The 11978-nt window shown below is 35.2% G+C and overlaps 1 protein-coding gene and 1 long non-coding RNA gene across 2 annotated transcripts in view; both read left to right on the top strand.

The window, feature by feature from the left end:
- The window catches only part of LOC144960525 (uncharacterized), a 103531-nt gene that overhangs the window by 48175 nt on the left and 43378 nt on the right, over nt 1–11978 (top strand). The window lies entirely within an intron of this gene.
- On the top strand, nt 4426–10357 carry LOC144960688 (uncharacterized). The gene is made up of 3 exons (XR_013642924.1): nt 4426–4477; nt 5263–5283; nt 9960–10357. It is a non-coding gene; the product is annotated as an uncharacterized LOC144960688 (long non-coding RNA).

The following is an 11978-nucleotide window of genomic DNA, read 5'->3' as shown; positions in this document are numbered from 1 at the left end:
TTGTTTGAGAATGTGTGTGTGTGGTGTGTGTGTGTGTAATGTTTTTAGTAAATATAAATAACGATGGCACTTAAATGATTCTTATCAACGGTGGAGCATTGTTCTAAGTAGAGAGCGGTGGGCGCTGCCTGAAGCATGGGGTCCCGAAAATACTAACGAGAGAGTGAAGATGGATAGGAATCGGTGGAAACAATACAGACAATGGGCGTTTCGGGTACAAACCCTTCGTCGGCACAACAATAAACAAATAAACGTTGAAAACAAATAAGAAGAAATGCAGTATAAATTGCATCGTCTGTACTCAACGATGGTTGGAGTGTGAACGAATCGTTAGCGTGGTGTGATAGAAATGATGAGGCCAGTGAGAGACGTGAAATTTCTAGAAAATAATGGACGATAAAAGACATAAATGTAATAGTAGTCGTAGTAGTAGTAGTAGTAGTAGTAGTTAGTAGTAGTAGTAGTAGTGTAGTAGTAGTAGTAGTAGTAGTAGTAGTAGTGTAGTAGTAGTAGTAGTAGTAGTAGTAGTGTAGTAGTAGTAGAGTAGTAGTAGTAAGTAGTAGTAGTAGTAGTAGTAGTAGTAGTAGTAGTAGTAGTAGTAGTAGTAGTAGTAGTAGTAGTAGTAGTAGTAGTAGTAGTAGTAGTAGTACCTAGTGGTAGTAGTAGTAGTAGTAGTAGTAGTAGTAGTAGTAGTAGTAGTAGTAGTAGTAGTAGTAGTACTCGTAGTTGTTGTAGTAGTAGTGGTAGTGATAATAGTGAAAGTAGTAGTAGTAGTAGTAGTAGTAGTAGTAGTAGTAGTAGTAGTAGTAGTAGTAGTAGTAGTATTAGTAGTAGTAGTAGTGGTAGTAGTAGTAGTAGTAGTTAGTAGTAGTAGTAGTAGTAGTAGTAGTAGTAGTAGTAGTAGTAGTAGTAGTAGTAGTAGTAGTAGTAGTAGTAGTAGTAGTAGTAGTAGTAGTAGTAGTAGTAGTAGTAGTAGTAGTAGTAGTAGTAGTAGTAGTAGTAAGTTACTATGAAACAGTATGTGTACCTGGAAAGTGTTTCGGAATGGACAAGATGAGGAGTGTATGTGCGATTGTTGAATCTTCGAGAAAATAAAATAAAATAGAACAAAACCAAAATAAAAAATAAATAAATAAATAAATAAATAAATGAATAAATAAATACATAAATAAATAAATAAATAAATAAAAATAAAATCAAAAACTGTCGGGTAGCCTTGTTCTAATCGCAGTACAATTACTCCCATCAGCGTATAGCACATATTATGATTTTGAAATTTAGTCCCAGACTACGATATTTACACCTGCTAAATCGCGGGTGTAAATTTCACCCGTGTAGTCCCTCGTTTAGTCTAAGACTTCGCGTAGTCCGGTTCATGAATATCTTACAACGCCTTTTAGTCTGAGACAACGGATTTAGTCTAGGACTATCATCGTAGTCCCGCTCCGTGAATCAGACCCCTGCTAATTTTGGTAAAAAGCAATAATTTCTCTTTAAAATATCATTCTAAACGCCCGTTAAAAAAAAAAAATTAGAATCCGCCTATATGTCCACTCTGACAGAAAGGAAAAAAAATAAAATAAAGAAAGACAGAATAAAGAATTTAACTGAATCATTTGCGGCCAAAGAATTGACTCATCACCTGTTTCTGAGAGATTTATTTAAAGAGTTAATCTCTCATCATTTCTCTCTGACAATCGAACGTTGAACCTATTACTTTAAGATCCAACCCGGAAAAACCCGACAATGGCTAAATATTCATGGGCGGGGTTGTCAAGACTGGCCTCAGTAAGTAAAGTCCAATCGTTGGGAAGGAAATGACAGGCCTGTCACTGTCGCAGGATGTTTTCAGCTTTGATTTTTATAAATTTGCCGACAGAAAAGAAAATATGTTTCAGAAATTGCGATTTGGATCCTATTTTATCATTGACATTGCACTTTGTTTGAGAAAATTCGCAAAATAATTCCGACTTTGGTGATGAAAAATGACTTTGATGACAATTATTGTAAACTTTTAAAAATATTATGAATTATTTATAAATCCCTTTTTTGTGGGTCGATTTTGTCATTCGTGGTATCAATTTTGATGTAATAAAGAGATAGAAACTTCAGAGTTATTTTTTCTGATGCAAAATTATTACTTTGTAATTTTAGGACCAAAAAAAAATAGCCGGTAAATATATTTGTTACATACACCTCTTTGATCTACCGCCACCGTCCATTCATGTAGAATTGTGAATCAAGCGTCTCAAAGTCTTTGACCAATCACAGGCTATCTACCCAGCTGGCCGAAACGAAGATGCTTCTCCCCGTCACTGTATTACGCTAGAGTTATGCAAGGAATATAACAAGTTTTTGAGTAGGCCTAAAAGCAAAAATCTAAAAGTAAAAAATATAATTCTGAGGAATTTGAAAGTCACATTGTTGAAATCAGCTTGAAAAAAAAGAACTTTGGTCCTTTATTTAAGAAAAATCTGTTGAAAACCAACTGTTTTACGAATAAATTTGGTTTTAAAAATTGCTTTTGTTTATTTCAGCTTTTTTAGCAACTTTTTTATTGATCGGCCGATTTTCTTGATTGTTATATCATTCTTTATATCTCAAAGAGACGAGATCAGTGATATACTTTGTTTCAAATGTAACTAGAACATAATTTGGCTTTTTTACCTATACCGTGCCTGGATAATATGTTCAGCAACGTGGTGATTAAGACGCGACTATGCCATGAGCGTCTTCCAGTGTTTCAACGATGATTCAGTTCATTGTTGACGGCTATTGACACGTGAGCTGTCAGAACGACCAATCGTTGAAGGGCCAAGATTCTCAATAGCCAATCGTTATTCGATCAAAAAACTTAAGAACTTACGAGAACAAAAGTTTGAAATTTAGTGATTGACTGACCTATGAAATCGCTTCTGGGCGGCGTTTAGCCATGAGTGACCGTAGAAAACGAAACGGCGACTGCAGACATCAAAGGGTAGCTTATATCATCAAAGGATGTCTACATGATTGACATGGCCATATAGGGAACTCATTATCTACTCCCCCATAAAGAATCTGAACACTAGAGGGTTAAATACGATGGCGGCGATTAACCACTAAAAAGTGGCTGTTGTCCGGTCTGCTCCTAGTAGTCTGTGGAGTTTAGCCATGAGTGACCTTAGAAAACAAAAATGCGACTGCAGACATCAAAGAGTAGGATTATATCACCAAATGATGTCTACATGATTGCCATGGTCATATAGGGAACTCATTATCTACTCCCCTAAAAATAATCTGAACAAGAGAGGGGGAGGTGGTAAAATGAAAATTGTTTCGTGGTAAACCCTGGCATGAATTAGTTTTATGTACACCAACACACACACACACACACACACACACACATAGATAACACAGGATTAGATAGGACAACAGGTAGGAAAACGTCATCAAAAGTGGCTAGTGAGAGGTCGAGCGCCGCCATTTTATTTTATATGCAACCAGGGACGCTGTGCGATTTAATCTCTATTTTAATGACTTTGATTGAGCTCCTTTAACCTTGATTTGTGGACGGAAAATAGAAAAAAGGTCAGGTTTATGTTGATAAACTAAATTAGACATATTGAATTACACTATTAATTGTACATTTTAAGCTTGGCTCCAAAAAGTAACAAGTGAGCTCTACAACACAGTGTTTAGTATTTATAGCTGTAATCAAAGCATTTAATTTCTTTAAATTTGTGATGTACAAGAGAAATCAGAATGAGAAAATTGTCAGTTGCATCGTAAGGAATGTGACGATTTTGTTATGAGTGGTAAGGGGAGGGTAAAGGCAAAATTACCCCTTAAGACAAAGTTACCCATTTGACGGTACAATGAAACCCTATAGAAGTCAACACTAATTATAGAAAATTGGCTCTTATCATTGTTAAGAAATTAGGGAGCCAACAGGCACCGGTGTAAGATAAAGATCTGAACTAGAATGTATGAAAGGTGCCAGACAGAGCAACAATAAAAAAATAAAAAGTAAGCTTTATATAGCGCAATATCCACTAAATGTGCTCAAAGCGCTTTACAAGGGGTTCCTGGCCAACAGCAACATTTAACATGTAGGACGGGACATGACGCCTGTTAGGCGATATTACAATTTTTCGGACAAAACAACGCTCTTAACGGCCAGGTACTCATTTTACGCCTGAGTACAGTGATGAGAGAATGTGAGTAAAGAGCCGTTTCTAAGGACTCAACTATGCGCCGAGCGTGAGGCTCGAACCCAGGACCTTCCGATCCGAATTTCATACCACTAGACCACGTAGCCGCACGAGAAAGAAAAATAATTTTTAAAAAATCTTTAAAAAATCAGTCGACATCGACTGGGGATCGAACCTCAGACCTTCATATGACCAGTCAGACGTGCTTACATTACACCACATATCTGTTGATTCCAGGCAAATTCGGGTGGAGAAAAAAATCCATTGATGACAGTGTCGGACAAGAAGTAAGTAGATATGGTTGTTGGGGTGTCATCATCATCATCATCATCATCATCATCATCATCATCATCATCATCATCATCATCATCATCATCATCATCAATATTATCGCCATAATCCCAGTTTTAGATAACAGGTTAGATTTGATGTGTTCATAATTCTATTGATTCAAGGAGTCCGATTGTTTTATATAATATATGTTTTATCTCCCTTCGTTTCAAAGAGTCCGATAGTTTTATATTATAATGTATGTTTTTATCTCCCTTTGTTTTAAAGAGAGTCCAATTGTTTTATATAATGTATGTTTTTATCTCCCTTTGCTTTAAAGAGTCCAATTGTTTTATATAATATATGCTTTACCTCCCTTTGTTTTAAAGAGTCCGATTGTTTTATATAATGTATGTTTTATTTCCCTGTGTTTCAAAGATTCCAATTGTTTTATATGATATATGTTTTTATCTCCCTTTGTTTCAAAGAGTCCGATTGCTTGAAAAAATATATGTTTTAATCTTCCTTTGTTTCAAATGGCTCGATTGTTTTACATAATATATTTTTTTATCTCCCTTTGTTTCTAAGGGTTCGATTGTTTCCTATTATAATATATGTTTTTATCTCCCTTTGTTCCTAAGGGTTTGATTGTTTCCTATTATAATATATGTTTTTATCTCACTTTGTTTCAAAGGGTTTGATTGTTTTATATAATATATGTTTTTATGTACCTTTGCTTTAAAGAGTCCGATAGTTTTGTACAAATGTATTTTTTTATTTCCCTTCGATCCACTATTTTTAGATGAAAAAGACTGGGGAATAGGTGAGTATTCTGACTCATTTTTCTTTTTTTTTAAATAGAAATAAATAAATAAATAAATAAATACATAAATAAATAAATGAATAAATAAATAAATAGATATATAAATTATAAAATAATGTATATAAATATAGCAATCAATAAAACGCGTAGACTATTTAATAGTCACGGAAGTCTTCAAGAAAGTGAGTTTTGAATGAATTGGAATATCAATCAGTATACGAATGACGAGTCTTTTTTTATTTAAAAGAAAAAAAAATTGCTGTGTGTGTGTGTGTGTGTGTGTGTGTGTGTGTGTGTGTGTGTGTGTGGGTGGGGTGTGGGGGGGGGGAGCACAATTTTGAATATTTGTCTTTTCTTTTTTTTTTTCTTTTTAAAAATTTTGTTGAGGGGGTAGAGGGGGGGGAGGGGCAAAGTTTTGAATATGTTTTTGGTTTTTTAATGTTATTTATTTAAAGTGGGGGTGGGGGGGGGGAGGAAGGGAGGGGGGAGTGCAAAAATTTAAACATGTGTCGGAGTTTTCTTTTGGTTTTCTTTTAAAGGTGGGGGCGGGGGCGGGGGGTGGATTTTTAATATGTATTTTTCTTTTGTTGTTTTTTTTTAAGGCTTATAAAATAAAATAAAAATAGAGTACTGCACTGATTCTGATATTCATAAAAAAAATCTGACGTTTAAAGAAAGACGTTTCTAATGACCCCGACGTACACTTTTTGTAGGTCTGATAACCCAATTCATTATGGGCTCATTGTTATATTGGAAATCACAAAAGATTTCACAAAATATTTATCCATTATTACAACATTACAACTAAGGCTCATGTTAGGCGATAATATAATTTTTTCCGCTTTTAATGGCCAGGTACTCATTTTACACCAGAGTACGGTGAGAGAATGTGAGTGAAGATGTCTTTGTGCGGCTATGTGGTCTTATGTTATGACACTCACTTTCGGATCTGAGGGTCATGGGTTCGAACCTCGCTCGGCGTATGGTTGAGGCCTTGGAAAAGACTCTTTACTCACATTCTCTCATTGTACTCAGGTGTAAAATGAGTACCTGGCTGTGAACAGCGTTGTTTCTGTCCCCAAAAAATGTAATATCGACTAACAGGCGTCATGTCACGTCCCCCACGTTAAGTGTTGCTGTTGGCTATGGCCCCCAGTAAAGCGCTTTGAGCACGTTTAATGGATATAGCGCTATATAAGAAGCTCACTTTTAAAAAAAAACCTCATTTCCTTATGGGCTCATTGTTGCAATGGAAATCTCAAAATATGACGCAAAATATTTATCCATAACAACAACGTTAAACTAGGCCCACAAAGGCGTTCGGATATCAGACCTGTATATATGTACACGTCTTGATGACAAAACGGAAATCCAAAGGGAAATCAATAGTTTTAACGTTCAGCTTTTATATAGCGCAATTACCACTAATCGTGCTCAAAGCGCTTTGCAAAGGGTCTCTGGGTAACAGCAACACGTAACATAAAGAACGAGACATGACGCTAGTTAGGCGATAATCTTTTTTTATTTCGACAGAGACAGAGTTGTTAACGGTCAGGTACTCATTTTACACTTGAGTACGGTGAGAGAATGTGAGTAAAGAGTCTTTTCCAAGGACTCAACTATGCGCCGAGCGAGCGAGGCTCGAACCCAGGACCTTCCAATCCGAAAGCGAGTATCATACCACAAGACCACATAGCCGTCACAGAATTGGGGAGCTGGGTCTATTTTATCGTCCGATCAAAATGATAGCAAGCAATTGCTAATGTCTGTTAATGCTAGAGATATGAGGATAAACTCCTGTAGCCACGGCCCCATTACCCCGAACGAATCCTTTCTTTAAAAAATATAGCATTGTGGAGAACATTGTGCTTATTTGAGTGAATAAAAAAATTGATACGGCGCACAACTCTACTGAAAGATTTGAAAATTAGAAATGTATTTTTTATAGATAGATAAACAGATAACTTGATTTCCTTTTATAATTTAAAGTCAGTTTGAAAGTTCGTTGAGTCAAACAGATATCATAAAATATGTACCGACGACACTAGACTTTCAAAATCAACTAATTTTGACACTGTAAAAAGTTGTCAATTTGCGTCATCTATTTATGACATCAAGTATTATTATTACTTCCGTTGTGTTGTTGACTTAGCGGTGATCAGTGTTGTTATGTAGTAGTATGTTCTAATTGTGTGTATGTTTGTGTGTGTGTGTGTGTTTGTGTGTGTGTGGGTGTTGGCATTTTTCAGCAAATTGTGGCATTCATAGTTATATTATTCACTTGATCACATGAAGGTATTTCAGTCGCCATTTTGATTCTTTTTTTACTATTATGGTTAGCTCGAGATCGAAGGATTTTTTTTCTATTAGGGTTAGTCATAAGTCTTAGTAAAGGTGCTAGGCTGTTTGTTTTTCCATACGTTAAGTAAAAGGGAGACATTCCGAAAGCTCCTACATCCCCAGTATTCTTTAAATTTGTATTTCCACCGTTGATATTTTGTCAGGCATTTATTTATTCAATTTGTCATTATATAGAAGTATTTTAAAAACTCTAGAACAAACCTTGATAGATTTGTGAAAGTTTAAAATTTCCTAATTTGACCATTGTTTTGATTTTCGGCCGCCATTTTGATTTGTTAAGTATTGAAAGGTAGTGCAAAGCAGTCCGAGAGTTGTTTTTTTTTTTCTATTAGGGTTAGCTCGAGAGGTTAGTCATAAGTCTTATTAAAGGTGCTAGGGTGTTTGTTTTTCCACAAGTTAAGTAAAGGGGAGACATTCCGAAAGCTCTTACATCCCCAGTATTCTTTAAATTTGTATTTTCACCTTTGATCTTTTGTCAGGCATTTATTTATTCAATTTGTCATGATTTTTTCTATTAGGGTTAGCTCGAGATCGGATGATTTTTTTTTCCTATTAGGGTTAGTCATAAGTCTTATTAACGTGCTAGGGTGTTTGTTTTTCCTTTTGGGTTAATTAAAGGTACTAGGTTTAATTTTTTCCTGGGGTTAGTTGAGGGAATATATTATTAAATATAGTATTGGGCCACACAGAAAAATCAACCGAAGATATACCAAATTACACAGACAACGTTGTTTACCAATCTGCCCTCATTAAATGATGGCGAGTACAGTATCGAATAAAAATATTTCTTTCCCCGCGAAATTTCGGGCTTTTTACTAATTTTTTCTGTAAAAAATATAGCCTTGTGGAGAACATTGTGCTTATTTGAGTCAATAAAAAAATGATACGGCGCACAACTCTACTGAAAGATTTGAAAAAAAAAAATGTATTTTTTACAGATAGATAAACAGATAACTTGATTTCCTTTTATAATTTAAAGTCAGTTTGAAAGTTTGTTAAATCAAACAGATATCATAAAAATTTACTGAAGACACTAGCACCTCATGACCACACCCTCAACTCTATCTGTCCTGTTGAGTCCTTACTTCCGTTGTGTTGATTTAGCGGTGATCAGTGTTATTTAGTAGTGTGTTCTCATTGCGTGTATGTTTATGTGTGCGTTGTGTGTGTGTGTGTGTGTGTGTGTGTGTGTGTGTGTACATATGTGTGTGTGTGTGTTTTGGAATGTGGTTGCGTGGAAGAAAAAAAAAGGGGGGGTGTCCATCAAGTAGAGAAATTCCTGAGCAAAAGGGGGGGGGGGGGAGAGAGAGAGAGAGGGGGGGGTGTGTGTGTTTGTTAGGAACTGTCAGATTGGCATTTTTCAGCAAATCGTAGCATTCATAGTGATATAATTCAATGATCACATGACGGTATTCGGATTTACAGAAATTTTAAACAAGTTTCACCGATTAACAACATCAACAAATATTACTGTGGATATTACTGTCGTTTTTATGCCATCGATGTTATAATTATTGCCCGATTCGGGGACATGATATTTTTCGCGTCCGCTTCAAATTTTCATTTGACCTCACATAAGTAAAGGGGAGACATTCCGAAAGCTTCTACATCCCCAGTATTCATTCAATTTGTATTTTCACCGTTGATCTTTTGTCAGGCGTTTATTTATTCAATTTGTCATCATATAAAATCGTTTAAAAAACAAACCTTGATAGATTTGTGAAAGTTTAAAATGTCCTAATTTGACCATTGTTTCTATTCTCGGCCGCCATTTTAATTTGTGAAGTATTGAAGGTAGTGCAAAGCACTCCCAAGTAAAGCGTGGTAAAGACTTGCGACTTATTGATATTGGTATCTACTGACTGATAAACTAAAATCATGCCGAATAAAGCATGGCACGACGACAGCACATCGATTAAATTGATTAATCGTAATCAAGCAATCAAAATGATTGGATATCGAATAAATAGTTTTCCCGGAAATTGCGGCTTTACTATATAAAAAAATATGATTTTTTCGTAATATATTTATATTTATATTATATATAATAATATTATATATATATATTATATATATATATATATATATAATATATATAATAATATAAATAAATTAATAATTAACATAATACATATAATACAATAAATAAATTAATGATTAATAAATAAATAAATAAATAGATGAATGAATGAATGAATGAATGAATGAATGAATGAATGAATGAATGAAAGAAATAAGCGTGAGCATTTCAACAGATTTACCATGCTCATAGTGTTTCTTCTATAAAATGTGGCAACCGCTTGCTTATTCCACAGTGTACCTAACAATGACTGGAATGACTGGCATTGAATACTCAAGCGTGTGTAGCGTTTTCCTATTGGACTCATCGACGCAATGTGTAATACCATTGGATCAATAATGTGTGTGTTATAATATGTGAAGGGGCGTGGCGATGTTGGTGGATTTGGTGCCTGGCACCACATCCATCTTTTAAGAAATGGATAACATCATTTTAAAAAAATAATTTAAAAAACTGAGAAAATGTAAACACCGCCTCTTATTTATTTGAGTAAGTCTTTTCTTTCATTTAATTTCTTTCTTTCGTATTTTACAAATATAACATGTTTTAAGTCATTTTCTTCTGATTCTGGCGCCACCTTATTCTGTAATCACGCCAGGCCATTGAATAATTATGTGTCTCTTCCTCAAGGAAATAAAACTGATTGTTAAAAATTCGTGTTGATATTTTGTTAAATTTCTCTATAGATAGTTCGAAGTTGACGTCACTCAGAACTTTGTTATTGTTTTATTTCATTTTTTTTTTTTTTTTGTCATCCGCGTTTATGAGTAATTGTCACTAAACTGTGTTAACCTGCCTATAACTATAAACGTTCATGGTTGGTTGCACACAGTTTTGTTTGTTGGTCTGTTATACTTCCGGATGGCAATGTTGTGAGCTTCTTAGCCAAGCACATACTATCTATTGATGCTAGAGCGTTTAGTTCAAACGCTCATAAAATCTACTTTTCTTTTTTAAGAAACCCGTCGAAATCCATAGCTCAGGTTCACTCCCCACTGGTGTACACCCCCCTGAGTCCCAGGTTCACTCCCCACTTCTTCCTACTTTCTAAGATGTTGTCGGATATTGTCGGGTTTCTGCGGGTTTCGTAAAAAAAAGAAATACCCTCCTCCTCCTCCCATAGTCCCAGGTTCATTCCCCACTGGTGTACACTTCACTGAGTCCATTTTTTGTGATCGTTCTTTTGATAGGACGCTAGTTTATCGCGAAGTACTTTCCGCTAAATCTACCAAACTCAGCTACCTATTCACTGCTTTATGGACACGGGAGGATTCAGAAACAAATCACGACTGCACCCGGGATCGATCTTGGTCCCTTTGCGTGTGAAGCGACTGCTCTACCAACTGAACTATCGGGACTACCGCTAAAATATTAGATAAAAGTATTTACAGACAGTAGTAATGAAACCCGGATGGAATTGAGTGATTTAAAAAAACTTGTCAACGTGTCAAGCATAGTAGATATCCTTACGTGATAAATATTCGACACGTATTTGTTTGTGGCACAGTCGGCAATAATGGTTTTTTTTAACCATAGACGATTATGACTGTGTAGTAGGGGTGTTACAAGATAACAAGGTTAGCCGTCAGTTTTCTCTAAGTCGTCATATTGTTATTATCATATTTTACTTCTAGCTATCTCTTACACTTATGGTATGTCCATGTTTGTTTTTCTAGCTCAATGATGTTATCTGGTTATAGAGCCGTTTTATCAAGAAGAAAACAAAGCATGTAGATGACATGATCGTAGCCACTTGTAATTATCTTTTATGACATGTTCAATTTTTGTGTTCCTATCCCATAGACACTGTTATCTGGTTATAGAGTTGTTTTATCGGGAAAGAAGCAAGGCGTGTTTGATCATAATAAATGTCATAGCTACTTGTAACTATCTTGTATGACGTCTCCAAGTTGTGTTTTCCAAGCTCAATAGACAATGATATTATCTGGTTATAGAGTCGGTTTAACGGGAAAATAGCAAAGCGTGTTAATGGTCGGATCGATTACAAACACTGGCTTTGATATTCGTGAAAGTTAAATGTGTCAATTTGAATAAGTAATCATTCGTAACGTACCTCTCATGCGTCACTTTATCAAGATTGTGTCTCAAACCGAAATGTTTATAAACAATAACCGTTGATATGCCGTACTCTGGAAAAACCCATTTTTATAAATTTGGCCATAAAACTCGTCCTTCAAATATCGATCGAAATAAATTGCCCTCATCTTGGAAAACACTCTCAAACCTGGATTTT

The sequence above is a fragment of the Berghia stephanieae genome, chromosome 15 (assembly GCF_034508935.2).
Source record: "Berghia stephanieae isolate SIO BIC M18660-M18661 chromosome 15, UCSD_Bste_1.3, whole genome shotgun sequence".
Lineage (NCBI taxonomy): Eukaryota > Metazoa > Mollusca > Gastropoda > Nudibranchia > Aeolidiidae > Berghia > Berghia stephanieae.
Note: the sequence above shows the minus strand (reverse complement) of the source record. Positions and strands in the feature narration are given on the sequence as shown.